At 41.2% G+C, this 12694-nt stretch overlaps 1 protein-coding gene across 8 annotated transcripts in view; it reads left to right on the top strand.

The window, feature by feature from the left end:
- The window catches only part of NDST2 (N-deacetylase and N-sulfotransferase 2), a 149373-nt gene that overhangs the window by 49066 nt on the left and 87613 nt on the right, over positions 1-12694 (top strand). For 4 of the 8 annotated variants that reach the window (XM_072869347.1, XM_072869348.1, XM_072869345.1 and 1 more), the window contains one exon: positions 12345-12418. The exons of 3 other annotated variants lie outside the window; for them this stretch is intronic. The gene's annotated coding sequence lies outside the window, so the exon portion shown is untranslated. Of the gene's footprint in view, positions 1-10372; positions 10496-12344; positions 12419-12694 lie in introns of all 8 variants that reach the window. One more of the 8 variants, XM_072869346.1, reaches the window with a different exon arrangement.

Below are 12694 nucleotides of genomic sequence, written 5' to 3' on the forward strand. Positions count from 1 at the left end.
CTGTGACTTGGAGAAGGAAGTTATCATCAGGACATTCCAGGCAGCTCCCGGATTGCTTATGCCCTGCTGTGTTGTCCCTCCAACAGATATCGGGGTGGTTGAAGTCCCTTGTGAGGACCACGGCTTGTGAATGTGAGGCTGCTCCTATCTGTCTATAGAGGGCCTCATCCACTCGCTCTTTCTGGTTGGGTGGCCTGTAGCAGACCCCCACTAGAATGTCACCTGTGCCTGCCCTCCCTTTAACCCTGACCCATTAGGTCTTGGTGAGCTCCTCATCCATCCCCAGGCAGAGGTCCATGCACTCCAGCTGGTCATTGACACAGAGGGTGACACCCCCTCCTTGTCTCCCCTGCCTGTCCTTCCTAAAGAGCCTGTATCCTTCCATTCCAACACTCCAGTCGTAGGAGCCATCCCGCCATGTCTCTGTGATGCCAGTAAGATCATAGCCCTGCAGGCGTGCGCGTGTCTCTGACTCCTCTTGTTTATTCCCCATGCTATGTGCGTTTGCATAGAGGCATTTATAGAGGTATAGTTTTTGGATCACATGAAGACAAGTAGATGATGTTAGTAGACGGCAAGTCTTTGAAGTACGTTAGAATCAACTTCAGAGAGAAAGAAAATCCCTTCCCTGAGCTACAGATAAACAACAATGCTTTCAAACCTTCAAGAGGATCAAGGTGAAACTCAGTGAACAGTGAGTGCAGAGAAGATGATCCTGCTTTGTGACAAGTGGCAAAAATACCTTCTTTCCTTTTTGTGCTCCTGTAACAAAGCAAAATTATAAAGTACTCTGAGATTGTTCTATGAAAGGAACATAAAAAGCTTTTTATGTTAAATATCTTCATCTTAATAGATATGGGTAGAATATATTTTAAAAGGGATGGAAATATCTTCTTGGAATTCTGAAATATCATCAGAAGTAAGTGAAAAACACTGAATTTGTCAGTGTGGATGCATTTAACAGCATTTATTTGCTTATTTAGACTTGTAGGAGGCTGACATCTTCCAACTGATGTGTGTCACTCCCAGTTTAGTTGGCTTTGGCTGGGAGAGAGAGACTACTGGAACAGTCTCATTTCTCTTTTTCTTGTTAAATTTTTCAGGAAAGAAGGAAAGTACTTCTAAACAATGCACCTGAAGTACATTTCAAAAGGTAGATATGCTCCCCATTACCTAAGGAAAAGGCTGACTTGGGAAGATGATTTGGAGAGCAACAGAAAGTGGCTGCAGAAGTGAAGGGACTGTACGATTGTTCCCTCCGAGGCTCCCTTTTGGTTTTTCTAAGATTCAGAGTCTTGGAAGACAAAGGAGAAAATAAAACATTTTTTCAGAGGAGGAAAGTATTTTTCAAAGGCAAGAATATGTTCACGTGGCTTTGAAATGGTTGATGGTGGATAAAGGCTGAAGTTCAGTGGACAGGGGTGTGTATTAACATGCCTTATGGGTTGCAATGTCATGAATGGTAAATGAAGACTTATGTAAGAAACTGAAAGCCAAATGTCCAAAATTCAAATGGGAACAATGAAGAAAAATTGATAGTTTTAAAAAAATTATGCTTTTTCAACGTATTTGCTGATACATGAGGACTACTGGGAGAACTCAAAACAACTCTGCAGGTCACCTTTAACAAAAAGCTCACTGTATAGATAAGGCTATTAAAAAAAAAATACCACACAACAGCATGTTCCAGATGCAATACAAAAGTGAGAACAAACTCGGAATTGAGAGGTGGTGGGTTTGGGTGGGGGAGGGAGATTTAAATGTGTCCTTCAAGAAAGAATCTGTGTAAAGAATTGAGAAAGAAATAAGATGGCAGTGGCAGCAGCCAGGATTTGCAGAGCTTTTCAGTCCTTTGTTTGGTTATCTTGCATAAGTGCTTTAGCCAGAGACTCTTTCAGTAGCTGCATGAGGCCAGCTTGGAACACAAACGTGCATGAATCCAAATGTATTTTCCCTGTTGTGCACATTCTGGCTGTGACAGCTCAAGTTATGAATGTAAAATAGCAGAAAAAAAAGTTCAGAAGATGGCCAGGCCTGAAATGTTAATAAGAACTGACTTACCCAGAGCTCCCCGTGAGCTCAGCAAAGGTGCTGCCCGAATTTTAAGTCTATCTGCTTCCATGCTTCATTTTGATGTGCCTCAGAAAAGAAGACATACCCTGTTTCTCTGTTTGTCTAAGTGATTCAGCGTAACAGAAGTAACAAACATTTACTTCCACGTGAGATACAAAGCAGGCAAAGGGGGTGATACTGATTCTCTGCTCCAGCTTGTGGTCAGTGCTGGTACGCAGACTGAGTCGGCATCAGTGGCTTCAATCTGCAGATATGAAGTGCTGTACAGGGAATGACAGGATCTTTTCCCTTTCAAGCCGTTCTGTTTTCTGTGGGGCAATAATCTGCAGCTTTCCCTAATTCCCCCCCAGTGTTCAAGAGGCATTTGTCTTTCCTGTGGGGGAGGACTGGCGCAGGATAAGGGATTTCCTCCCCCCACATCAGTACACTGCTCACAGAAAGGGCACCTCAGCATGGCTGTGGGACAGCTTGTCTCACAGACTGTGCAGGCCAGAAAAGGGCTTTTCCCTCTTCTACATGCAACTTGCACAGCAAAGAGAAGTTGCAAAGTTTACAACTTTCCCTGCTTCTTCAACATCAGATTTTCCCGGGTCTGTCCTCTCTCTCTCTTTTTTCAACCTCCTTCCATCTCTTGTTACCATGGAGAATGAAATGCCAGTTCCATTCAAATTGTCGGCTGAATAGGTTTTGAGGTTGATGGATGGTGAGAATCTCTTATCCCTCCTTCTCCAAACACCGCCCCTGCCTGGTTCTTGACATTTCACTTGCCAGAGACTGGCAGTCAGCAAGAGGGAGCTGAAAAGGAGGCTGGCAGTGTCCTGCTGAGATGCTCTTTCAGTTCCGTGGATGAAATCAGCAGCCGTGAGAAGGTCTTAAGGACTTCGGTGCAGAGCCTTGTCCTCGAGCTGGCGGAGGCATGAATGCTCACTTGAGTGCATGCTCCTGCTTCCCCAGAGCACCCAGGGAAAGAAAGATTCGTGTACGAGATTTGCTCCTGCCTGTGACTGTGTTTCAAGGGGTGATGTAACCTCTGCAATGTAAAGGGAAAGGTAAGGAATGAATGAATACAATGCATGCTCTGGCATAACCTGTTCCTCTCGTATATACTTCATTTAGCCTTCATCTTAGCGCCATATCACATGAGAAGTGGAATTTCTTTGCTGCAGTCTGACTTGCCTGGTTTCCTGGCTGCGATACTGAAGTTAGCAGGAGAGTCTGTGTTTAGTGGGATTCTAACAGTCCTTGTGTGCACTGGTTGCCTATGCACGGTATTGCTAGCACAGTGTCAGAACAGCCTTCTGAATAAGGTACCTTTTAATAACAAATATGTGGAATTGCGAATCTCAACAGGCCCAGGGTTGAAATGTGATGTTGAGGATACTGCTGAAGTGCATGAAATGGAGCTACAAAGCAGAAAAATCAAAGCAATAGCACTGTAAAATTGCACAGAAAATATTTCTTTGTTGTGATTTACTACTTTTCATGCAAGATAACTATGGTTTTAGAGGGGATCAGGAGAATTTTCAGCTTATGCTGAAAGGCTTAAGCTTGTCCTTTTTACTGGTGGAGTTGTTTTGACTGATGACCACTTAATAGATTTTGGGAGAAGCGAATACCTGGCATTGTTTGACAGGTGTGTGGATTTTACTTCTGGAAGTAACGGTTAGTAAATTTTATTACTTTAGAATTTAAATTCAGCTATTTTCTCCAACTAGAAGTGTTCCACTAACATACACTTGTTGGGAGAGGGAAAGTATTTTTGTGAACTTTCTGCTAAAACCCGCTGTGTCCAGACCATATCAGCATAGGAATTAATACTGGTGGTATACTTTAGCGGGTGGCATTTCAATTTGTTTAAGGTCATATGTGGAAATTTGTTCTGTGTGCTTTTGAAAAGCTGTGCTTGATAAGTGATTGTGAGCTCTTTCTTCCAGTATGTCTTTTCAGAGCAAAAAATAAATATTTTTTTTGCTGATAAATATTTCCACACCTTCTACGTGTTCCTAAACTTGCTAAACAAATACATTTTTCCACACTACCACCAACAGCTTTTGCATTTGTCTTAGCTCCTCAAGAGTTCGCTTTCCATTTGATGCTTTATGTCTTGTTTGTTGTTGGATTGTTGTCTCCCTGCTGGAGTTTTCCTACTGTGCGGTTGCTTTTCCTGTTGTGCAAGCCACTTCTAAAATGCTAATATGTTAGCTATTTGGCTACTGGGGTGTTAAAAGGGAATTTTTAAATTCCTGCATCAGAAAGGCATCTGTCTATGTCAATACATAAAAAATAAAAATAGATATATGTATATGAAATATGTGTGAATATACCATCCTGTTCTTTAATTAGTTTATTGTAAAGATGGTAGTAGTATTTTTGTCCACAAAGCTAGGGATTCCCTAGAGGGATGCACATGTGGTGGACCTGATTACCTATGACTTTTAGTCATATGAGATAATATGCAGGACTTTGATTTCCTTGTTTGAACCTGGTTGGCTGGGATACTGCAAAAAAATGTGGATTTTTCAAAAATACACCACTGAAGCAGCCTCTTTTTACCATAAGTGTATCACCCACGTCCGATGGAGTTGAGAGAAAGCAATACAGGGAGGAAAAAAGGAGGGAAGTCAATTGGGACACAGAATGATACTGTAGTTTGGGATTAGCTTTCCTAATAGGCACTCAGCTTCATGTTACTATTTGTAAGGGATAGGGGAGAGGGTCACCATCTGTTTTAACATGGTGATTTTGAGGGAGCTGAAATACCATCAGCATCAAGGCTTGCACGTGTGTTTCTATTTATTCTGTTAATCTGCTGGGGATTTTTGATTTAGATACTACCTTCTCTATGGAAAAAATATACTCCTACCTGCTTATGAGTTTGCATGAGATGAAATCCCCTATCTTTCTCTCCCACTCTGTTTTTGAGGATTGTTACGCTAATAATTTTAGAGGATGTCAAAAGTTTTTCTGGGTATTTCTGACAGGATTCAACTTCTGAAAAAAAGATCTTCCAGTTTTTGACATGGATATATTTAGAGTCACTTTGCCCTCTGAAATGCCTCCTTCTCTTCCCCCCTCCAAGATCGACCTTTACTTGATTGTGGGTTGTTTTGTTGGTTTTGTTTGTTTGTTTGTTTTCCCTAATGAAAATTGGACTGACTTAACAACAACAACAATAAATTTTATTATTAGGTCACATCTGGTAGCTTCTCAGCTTCATTCCATCTGGTCTTTGGTTAAATTATTCTTGGAAAATTTTTTAATGTCCCACTCATTTTAGATTCAGAGTTGCAACACACTGGTTTTGTAACTGCCTCTCTGTAAACTGTCACTCAGACGTTTTATGGGCTCCAAGATTTTCATGAATATACTGTGGTCAGTACTATTAACCACCAGACTTTTTTGCTCTATTATACCTAGAAATACCTTCTGGCTTCAGAAATTGGTGCTTAGGTGGCAGCTACTATAATCCAGTGATCCTTCCTGGTACATACTGTTCTCTTACAGTGTTTTTTCTGCTATTCTGGATGACTGCTGCTGACATAGTTTATTAGTATACTACTGTCTAGATTTTTCTAGAGAGGCAAAATGCCATGAATTCCCCAGCTATGGAAATCCTGAAGATTTTACCCTTTGCCTTAGGTTTTGATAATCGAGTCTAGTTTTCATATTAATTCTCTCTTTCCTGAATTCAATCTTTCTGAATTCTGCAATAGCCCAGCACACCTGGGACCTATCCCTTATATTGTACAAAATATAAGCACTAAAAGCAAAATGCAAACACCCAAATGTTATGTGATTTAATGTCAACTTCAAATATTTATTCAAATTGAAGCTTTCTGAATCTGTGGTCTTTCTGAAATATCTTCCCTAAGCCTCAAAAATAAGTTGGATTGGGAAATGCAGCAAAATGAAGGAATTCCAGAGCAGCAGTGTTGTCCTCTGCCATCGGACTCAGTAATTTCCCATCAGTGAATTTGTTCAGTCTTCCACAGCCTCTGTTACAATAAAGCATCATAGATCCTTAGGTGTGTGTTGCATAGGACAGGAGTGCTCGGATGCAGGCAGTCTGTCATGCCCATGTCCCTCGAATCTTTAAGCCTAGGAATTAATGTTATGCATAAATGGTGGTTTTGGACAAAAAAAATGGCAGCATGAGGAACATCAGCAGATAGTGATACTGTATCCAGCAATGAGAGGGGCTGAAGAACACCTTTCTGACATGCTTGCTGTGGCGTACAGGAATGGAATAATTCTGTATTGTTGATTAAGCCCATGCAACAGATTGCTAGCTAACTTCTTGTTGAATATGTTTAAATGACATCTCAGTTAATGCTACAGCTAGTTTGAAGAGAAGTAAAATAAATTTGTCAAATGTGTTATTCTTTCTTGTTATCTGTCATATCATCTTTGAAGAGTGCTCGATCATGTAGAGAAGTTACTAATTCTGCATTAAAATATTGATCTAATGAATTGTTGCACTAAGACTAGGAAAATTTGCTGGATAATTTGACTGTTCTTCCTTTGGTTATTACTTGTAATCCCTGTTTTTTTGTCTTTTATTCCTGTTTCACTCAAGTTGTCCCCTTAGTGGAAATTAGGTAAATGGTAAATTATTTTCCATATTTTCACAGCATTATCTGGGTCTTTTATCTGTCTGCCCCTTTCCTTCTACAGCTTACCTCTTCCATAAATGTGTTGGTTCCTCCCTGCAGTCTTTCCCTGCTGTACTTTTCTTCTGCTACCATAATTTTTCCCTTCTCCTTTCTTATCTGAACAGTAGCCAGAGCTTGTCATTTTCTTATCTCGCCCTAAAGCCTCCTGGCTGCTATTTTACGTATAGGCAGCTGGAGGAAGATCCAGCTCTAAACCTACTTCTGTGTTTGCTAGATGTTTCACTTCACCTTTTCCTCGGTGATCAGCACCTGGGTTTCCGTTCAGAGCTTTCCCAGGCAGTGCAGCATGGAACTGACCTCTTTTTTTTTTTTGCTTCAGCTCTGCTCCTGTCCCTGCTGCCCCAGTCAGTGAGGATGGCAAAGCTTTGTTCACTGCAGCTGGGGAAAGAGCCCTGAGTGGAGCCGCAAGCTGAAGCTGTCTGTCCATGGATTTATGAAGACAGCTCTCCACTGATTTCGTACTTTGCAAGTTACCTTTACAACCTTAAAGTCTGGAAAATTAATTTTAGTTTAGCTTTTGCCAAGGCTTCCTACCAGCTCTGGTCAAGTGAATTTTTAAGCCTTTTTATTATAGACTGGTCTATATGCAAAGAATGAGCATTGTGCTCTCCACTTGCTCATTCTCTTATCTCAAGTGTCATTTACTGGAATCTCTCTACCTTTTGCGTCCTGTAAAATGTAAACTGAATTACAGGCATATAATTAAATCAACATATTAAGTGTGTGAGGAATGAGAGGCAGCAGGGATTTTGGCCAAATCCACAGTCAGAATATTAAAATCTATTATATCAGGTATCTAAGCTATTTTCTAGTGTATTGAGAGCACTGGTTGTGTAAAAACAATTTCCAGCTGAGACAAAATGTGTTTCTGTGCTAGGTCAGCACAACAGGCGATCATTTCCCCTCACCTGGCAGAGCTGCTGCTCCATAAACCATGTGGCTGCTAGTTAAAAGACTCAGATGTGCAGTATTACTGCTCATCAAGGGTGGGGAGATTTGAATAATTGCTAAATACTTGTGAAGGTTGGACTGGAAAAAACATGACAATTTCAGGTACTCTACGTTTGCTTTTGCCTGTAATCCCTGTCCAAGACACTCTGTTGCATCTGGCATGCTTTGTTCTTAAAATTACCTTGGTCGGTGTCTCAAACTGATTTTCTGCCCGATTTTTTTGTGCCTAAACATTGCGCACATAGTATTGGTGCTTGCATTAGCTATAGATGTAGAGCATTGACTTCTCAGAGCTGAGACTATTTATTTATTTTATTTTACATTATGCATAGCAACTGAAGTTCCTGTTGTCCTCCCATAACCCAAATTTTGAACACAAAATCAAAATGAAAAACTGTAAAACAAAATATAGCACAGGAGGCATGACAAGAAGTAGGATTAATCTCTTTAATGTAAATGCTGTTCCCTCTAACCTTGGATTTCTGAATAGGTGTTTGATGTCAGTTTACCATAAAGACTGGGAATAGCAGACTAGTGTGGGATGGATTCAAATTTGGGTGCAACATGAGGGATGCCCCTTATAATTAGATGGATTTTTGCAGTGTATGCCTCAAGGCCAGCTGCTGACTATTTCAGATTTGTCCCTGTGAAATCCTCTCCTTCAGTCTTGTTCCAGAGCTGTAGCACTTGATACCAATATATCCCTTCCCACCCAGTCTGGTTATCTTTTGTTGGCTCTGTATTGCTCTTCCCCAGCTGTGATACTGGATTTTTATTCTATCAGTAGAGCAAAAAGATAGGACAGAAGCAGGGGAAAGGATATCTGAAAGTGGTATTTGCTTCTGTTTTAAATAAAAGTTAACATTTTTTGCAGCAGAGAGACTGTAGAAGAAGCAGGAGGGCACACTAGGGAGAGCTTTTGAAAATGCTGCTTATATTTCACTCCTTGTTCAGGGTTTTGACTCCTAAAACATATTCAAAGTTTGTTACCATTTTACAGTTTAAAAGTCTAGATGGAAATAACCAGTATCTCAATTTTATACTGAATCTTGAGATTTAGGACTAGACACACACACAAAAAATATGGTCTCATGGCCTAGGACATTTTCTAGCCAGCCTCTATATTGCCTGCCTTCCCCTCTAGTCTGTATAATAAAGATACTGTTTTGTGAAAGGTGATCTCAGAGTGTGCTTCTGGAAAGGCTGGTATTGCTCTCATCTGCCACAGTTGTAGCATTTCTGTCTTGCTTCAGTTCCTGCAATCAGGCAGCTGCACGGTGCATTCGATCAGCTTGTAAATCTGACCGACTGATGATAATTTTTTGGTGGATTAGTTATTTGGATCAGCGTGCTATGAATAATAGCCAGGGGTGGCTATTTTTTGCTCACCTTTTTTGCTGGTAGCCACTAACATCGGTTTATGCTCCTCATGGAACTGTACCCTGAAGCTATGAATCCTCCTCTGTAATATGCTTTTGGATAACTGACTAAGCAATATTATGTGGCAGATGAGTACAGGACAAGCTGTAGTTTCTTCTACTATAAACAGTATCTCATTGCAGTATAATAACTGTGTACGTGTGAGTTGTGATGTCCTCTTACACAGGGGTTTTCAAACTCATTTGGGCTGAGTGTCATCTGCAGGAGTAACATCGGCTCTGGGCCAAGCTGGCACGGCCACGGGTGGAAACACGCTTCTGTTCCATCCTCCTCTGTCTCCTTCTCTCGTATTTGCTCTCTCTTGGGCCTAACCACATAGGACCGATTACCTCTTCCTTATTTCCTGGGACCTTAAACTTGTGTTTCCATCTGTGTTTTGCAACCCCACGAATCAGGTGTTGCATGAAGTTAATCACAAACAATAAACCCATGCTCCCATACGTCATTCTGCGATGCCTCTGCTCCTGACCAGTGCTGAGCAGTAGAAGCTGCCTATACACAACACAGCGTGTTAGTGACCTCAGCACAAAATACATTAACTGGCTTGGCAGAGGAGCTGGCCCCACCATTCAGATGAGAACCAACAAGATGCCAGCAGGAGTTGCCATCATGTGCTAACTTGGGAATTGTTTTTGAGATTCTCTCCTTTGGCAGTTGATCTTCAGAGACAGTATGGATCTTTTATTACCTTCATCCAAATGTGCTTTTTCTTGATTTATGGGGAAGGGATTTATACAGTAAAGGAGGTGGCTTCTAGTCCCATCTCCCCATTTCCACATTTTATCTAACAGTTGCTTCGGTTGTTTAAAGTACATGGGTTTGTTACTCTGGCTCATGGATATAAATAGACGCCAGTAGCATGAGGCCTTATCAGCTGTGAGCAGCTGTACTTGCCTTTTCATTTTAAATCTAGGCATCTAAAGTGCAGATGAACAACAAAACTTGGTTTTCTGGAAGGTAAAACTTTTACGTTTTTTGGAATTTGTTGAAAGCTGTTGCCTGTTTGCTTAAACTAAACTGGCATTAGCCTTTTTCGCGAAGGCTGTGACCTATTTGTTGGAGCTCAGAGTTAAGGTTCAGGGTGGTAAGTATTAAGGTTCTGTAATGGTGTGGTTTTGAAATGCTGTGTATGTATGGACAGTCATGCTTAGCTAAGTATGTTACTTATATATATTGGACAGCCTAGACAGTCAAGTCTGATTTCCTTGAGAGTATCATCTTTATACTCTTTGCAGAAGTGGCTCTTGGGGAATGCCTGAGGATGCTGGGAAGCGAAGAGGAATACACACGGGCAGAACTTAGAGGACAGGATTTCAAACACTGTATGGGGGATGTTGCAAATAGCCTTTGTAAGCATGGTAGGTTAATTTTTGACCTCTGAATTACTGTGTAGGCACTGAAATTGGCCTTTCTTCTATTTAATTTTTACAGCTAATGTTTTTTTTTCCATGGGCACATTATTCGGGTAACAAGTTACTATACAGAAATTCCAGGCTCAGACCTCGAAGGTAATTCATGGATCAGACCCTGAGGTGATTTACCTGCTGAGCCTTCACCAGCTTTGTTCAGAGCCACTGCTGATGTCTCTACTTTGTGCTCCCGGGACATGGGACGCTGGGAAGGCAGCTTTGGAGGAGCAGCCAGCTGGGGTCCACAACTTGCAGATTTGGGACGAAGCTCTGGCTCTGCAAGACTTAGAGCCGTAGAGCTGGTGATAGCAGCAGTTCCAGGAGGGATAACTGGTAGAAGAGTACCATATTATATGTACTGTGATCCCTTCTGCTTTGAGAGATTTGTCGGATGGGGTTTCTTATGGGGCTGCCTCTGTACTCCAGTTAAGAGTCTTCCCAGAAGCTGGAGCGCTGAAGAGCATGGTGCGAAGACGCAGGGCTTTTGCTTCTGTGCAGCAGGGTTTGCGTGCTCAGGGTTTTCTTGTTATCTGGCTATTCCCATCCCCCGCTATCCTGGACAACGGAAAGCTGACTTAGTTTGTTAATGCTTGGTTGAAGGCTGTATCAAGTGGTGTCTGACCAAGCTAAGAATAAAGTGTTTAGTGCAGATATTTTCTCCTGGGATGCTCAATGTTCAGAACATTTATGAAAAAGATTGAGAGGGCAGATAATCCTGTACCTGACTCTGCTGCTAAATCCATCTACCCTTGAATAATAGCTTTCTTCCTAAAACAAACGTACTCAGTTTGAGGTATCTTTTATCTCTGTAGTATGAACAGCAAAGATGCTTTTTTATTTTCTGGTTCCAGGAAAGCCTGTACGCCTGTGTGGTTTGCACACGCTAAGAAGTTGTATAGCAGAGGTATTTTATGAAAAAAAATAAGCAAATTTTCTTCTGGTAAAAAGTGTCAGGTTTTTCCCCCTTACGTGTTACGTTGTCAAATTGTGAAAAGGTGTCCAAAAGGAGGTGTGCATGAATACACTGCTTACTGTAATGTAACCTTCCACAGGAAGCAATGCTAATATTTACTTGCATTTTCCCCTAAGGGGTAGAAGAGTGTTGTTCTGTCCTTGGGCTGTGGTAGTCTACAGAGAAGAAATTAACCCAGTTTGTTAGTTGTAAAATCTGTTGCCATCTCACATTGAAGTTTTTGTTTCCTGCACCTGATCTTGCAACATTTGTTATGCTGGCTCTTCAGTAGTGTCGTGTCGTGTTGTGCAAGACATCTTTGCTCACCTGGGAGAGCACCTCGCTGTGCACTGTTTTTTCTCCTTTCAGCTGGAATCCCGTGGTTTTCCTAGTCCTTGGTTTAGCCTTTCTGCTTAACAGGTACAATAATGTATACCTGTAGACAGAGCAACTGCCCATGGCTGAGCCTCCTCTTTCCTTCAGGAGCTTGTGACCAGGGGCTAGTAAAAGTAACACTTGATAATTCTTATTAACCCAGGAAGAAGGAAGAAAACAAAAAAATCTGTCAGAAAAAGATAAGACCAGTATGCCTAACTTATAGTTCTTCTTTAATATTTTTATTTTATTTGCAACTTTGGGTAATTTCTAGTCATTTCAGTTATTCCTGCTCCTGGCTGAAGGAATCACTAAAATCAGCACTACTTTAATTTCCTGAGTTGAATATTGCAGTAGTTCAGGTACTGAAGTGAATCAGACACCCTGGCTGGAGAATGTTTGCAGTTTGGAAAATATTACTGCCTCACACTGTCACATGCACATATTTATGCAAAACTTCTCTCCCCCCAGGTTCATGGTGTTTTCACTCAGTCTGCATCTGGTGCAACACAGCTCTTTCTCAGACTGGACATACACTTCTTGAGGTAAGGAAGAATTGATATAAAGGATAATTTTGGCCTGGGTAGCATGGTAGACAGAGACACTGGGACAGAATTCATATTTTGTGGGTCTTTGGTTCAGTATGTTGATGACACTCATAAGAAACAAATCTTTGGTGACTTGGGACATTAATCTATATATACATTATTATAATGTAATACTTTATGCTTTCTTGACTGTGTTACTTATGAAATGCCATAAAGTACAAGAAATCAACTGAAGCTGAGTAGTGACTCTTCAGGTTTTCAGGCCTGTGTACT

This window comes from Ciconia boyciana, chromosome 8, assembly GCF_034638445.1.
Source record: "Ciconia boyciana chromosome 8, ASM3463844v1, whole genome shotgun sequence".
Classification (NCBI taxonomy): domain Eukaryota; kingdom Metazoa; phylum Chordata; class Aves; order Ciconiiformes; family Ciconiidae; genus Ciconia; species Ciconia boyciana.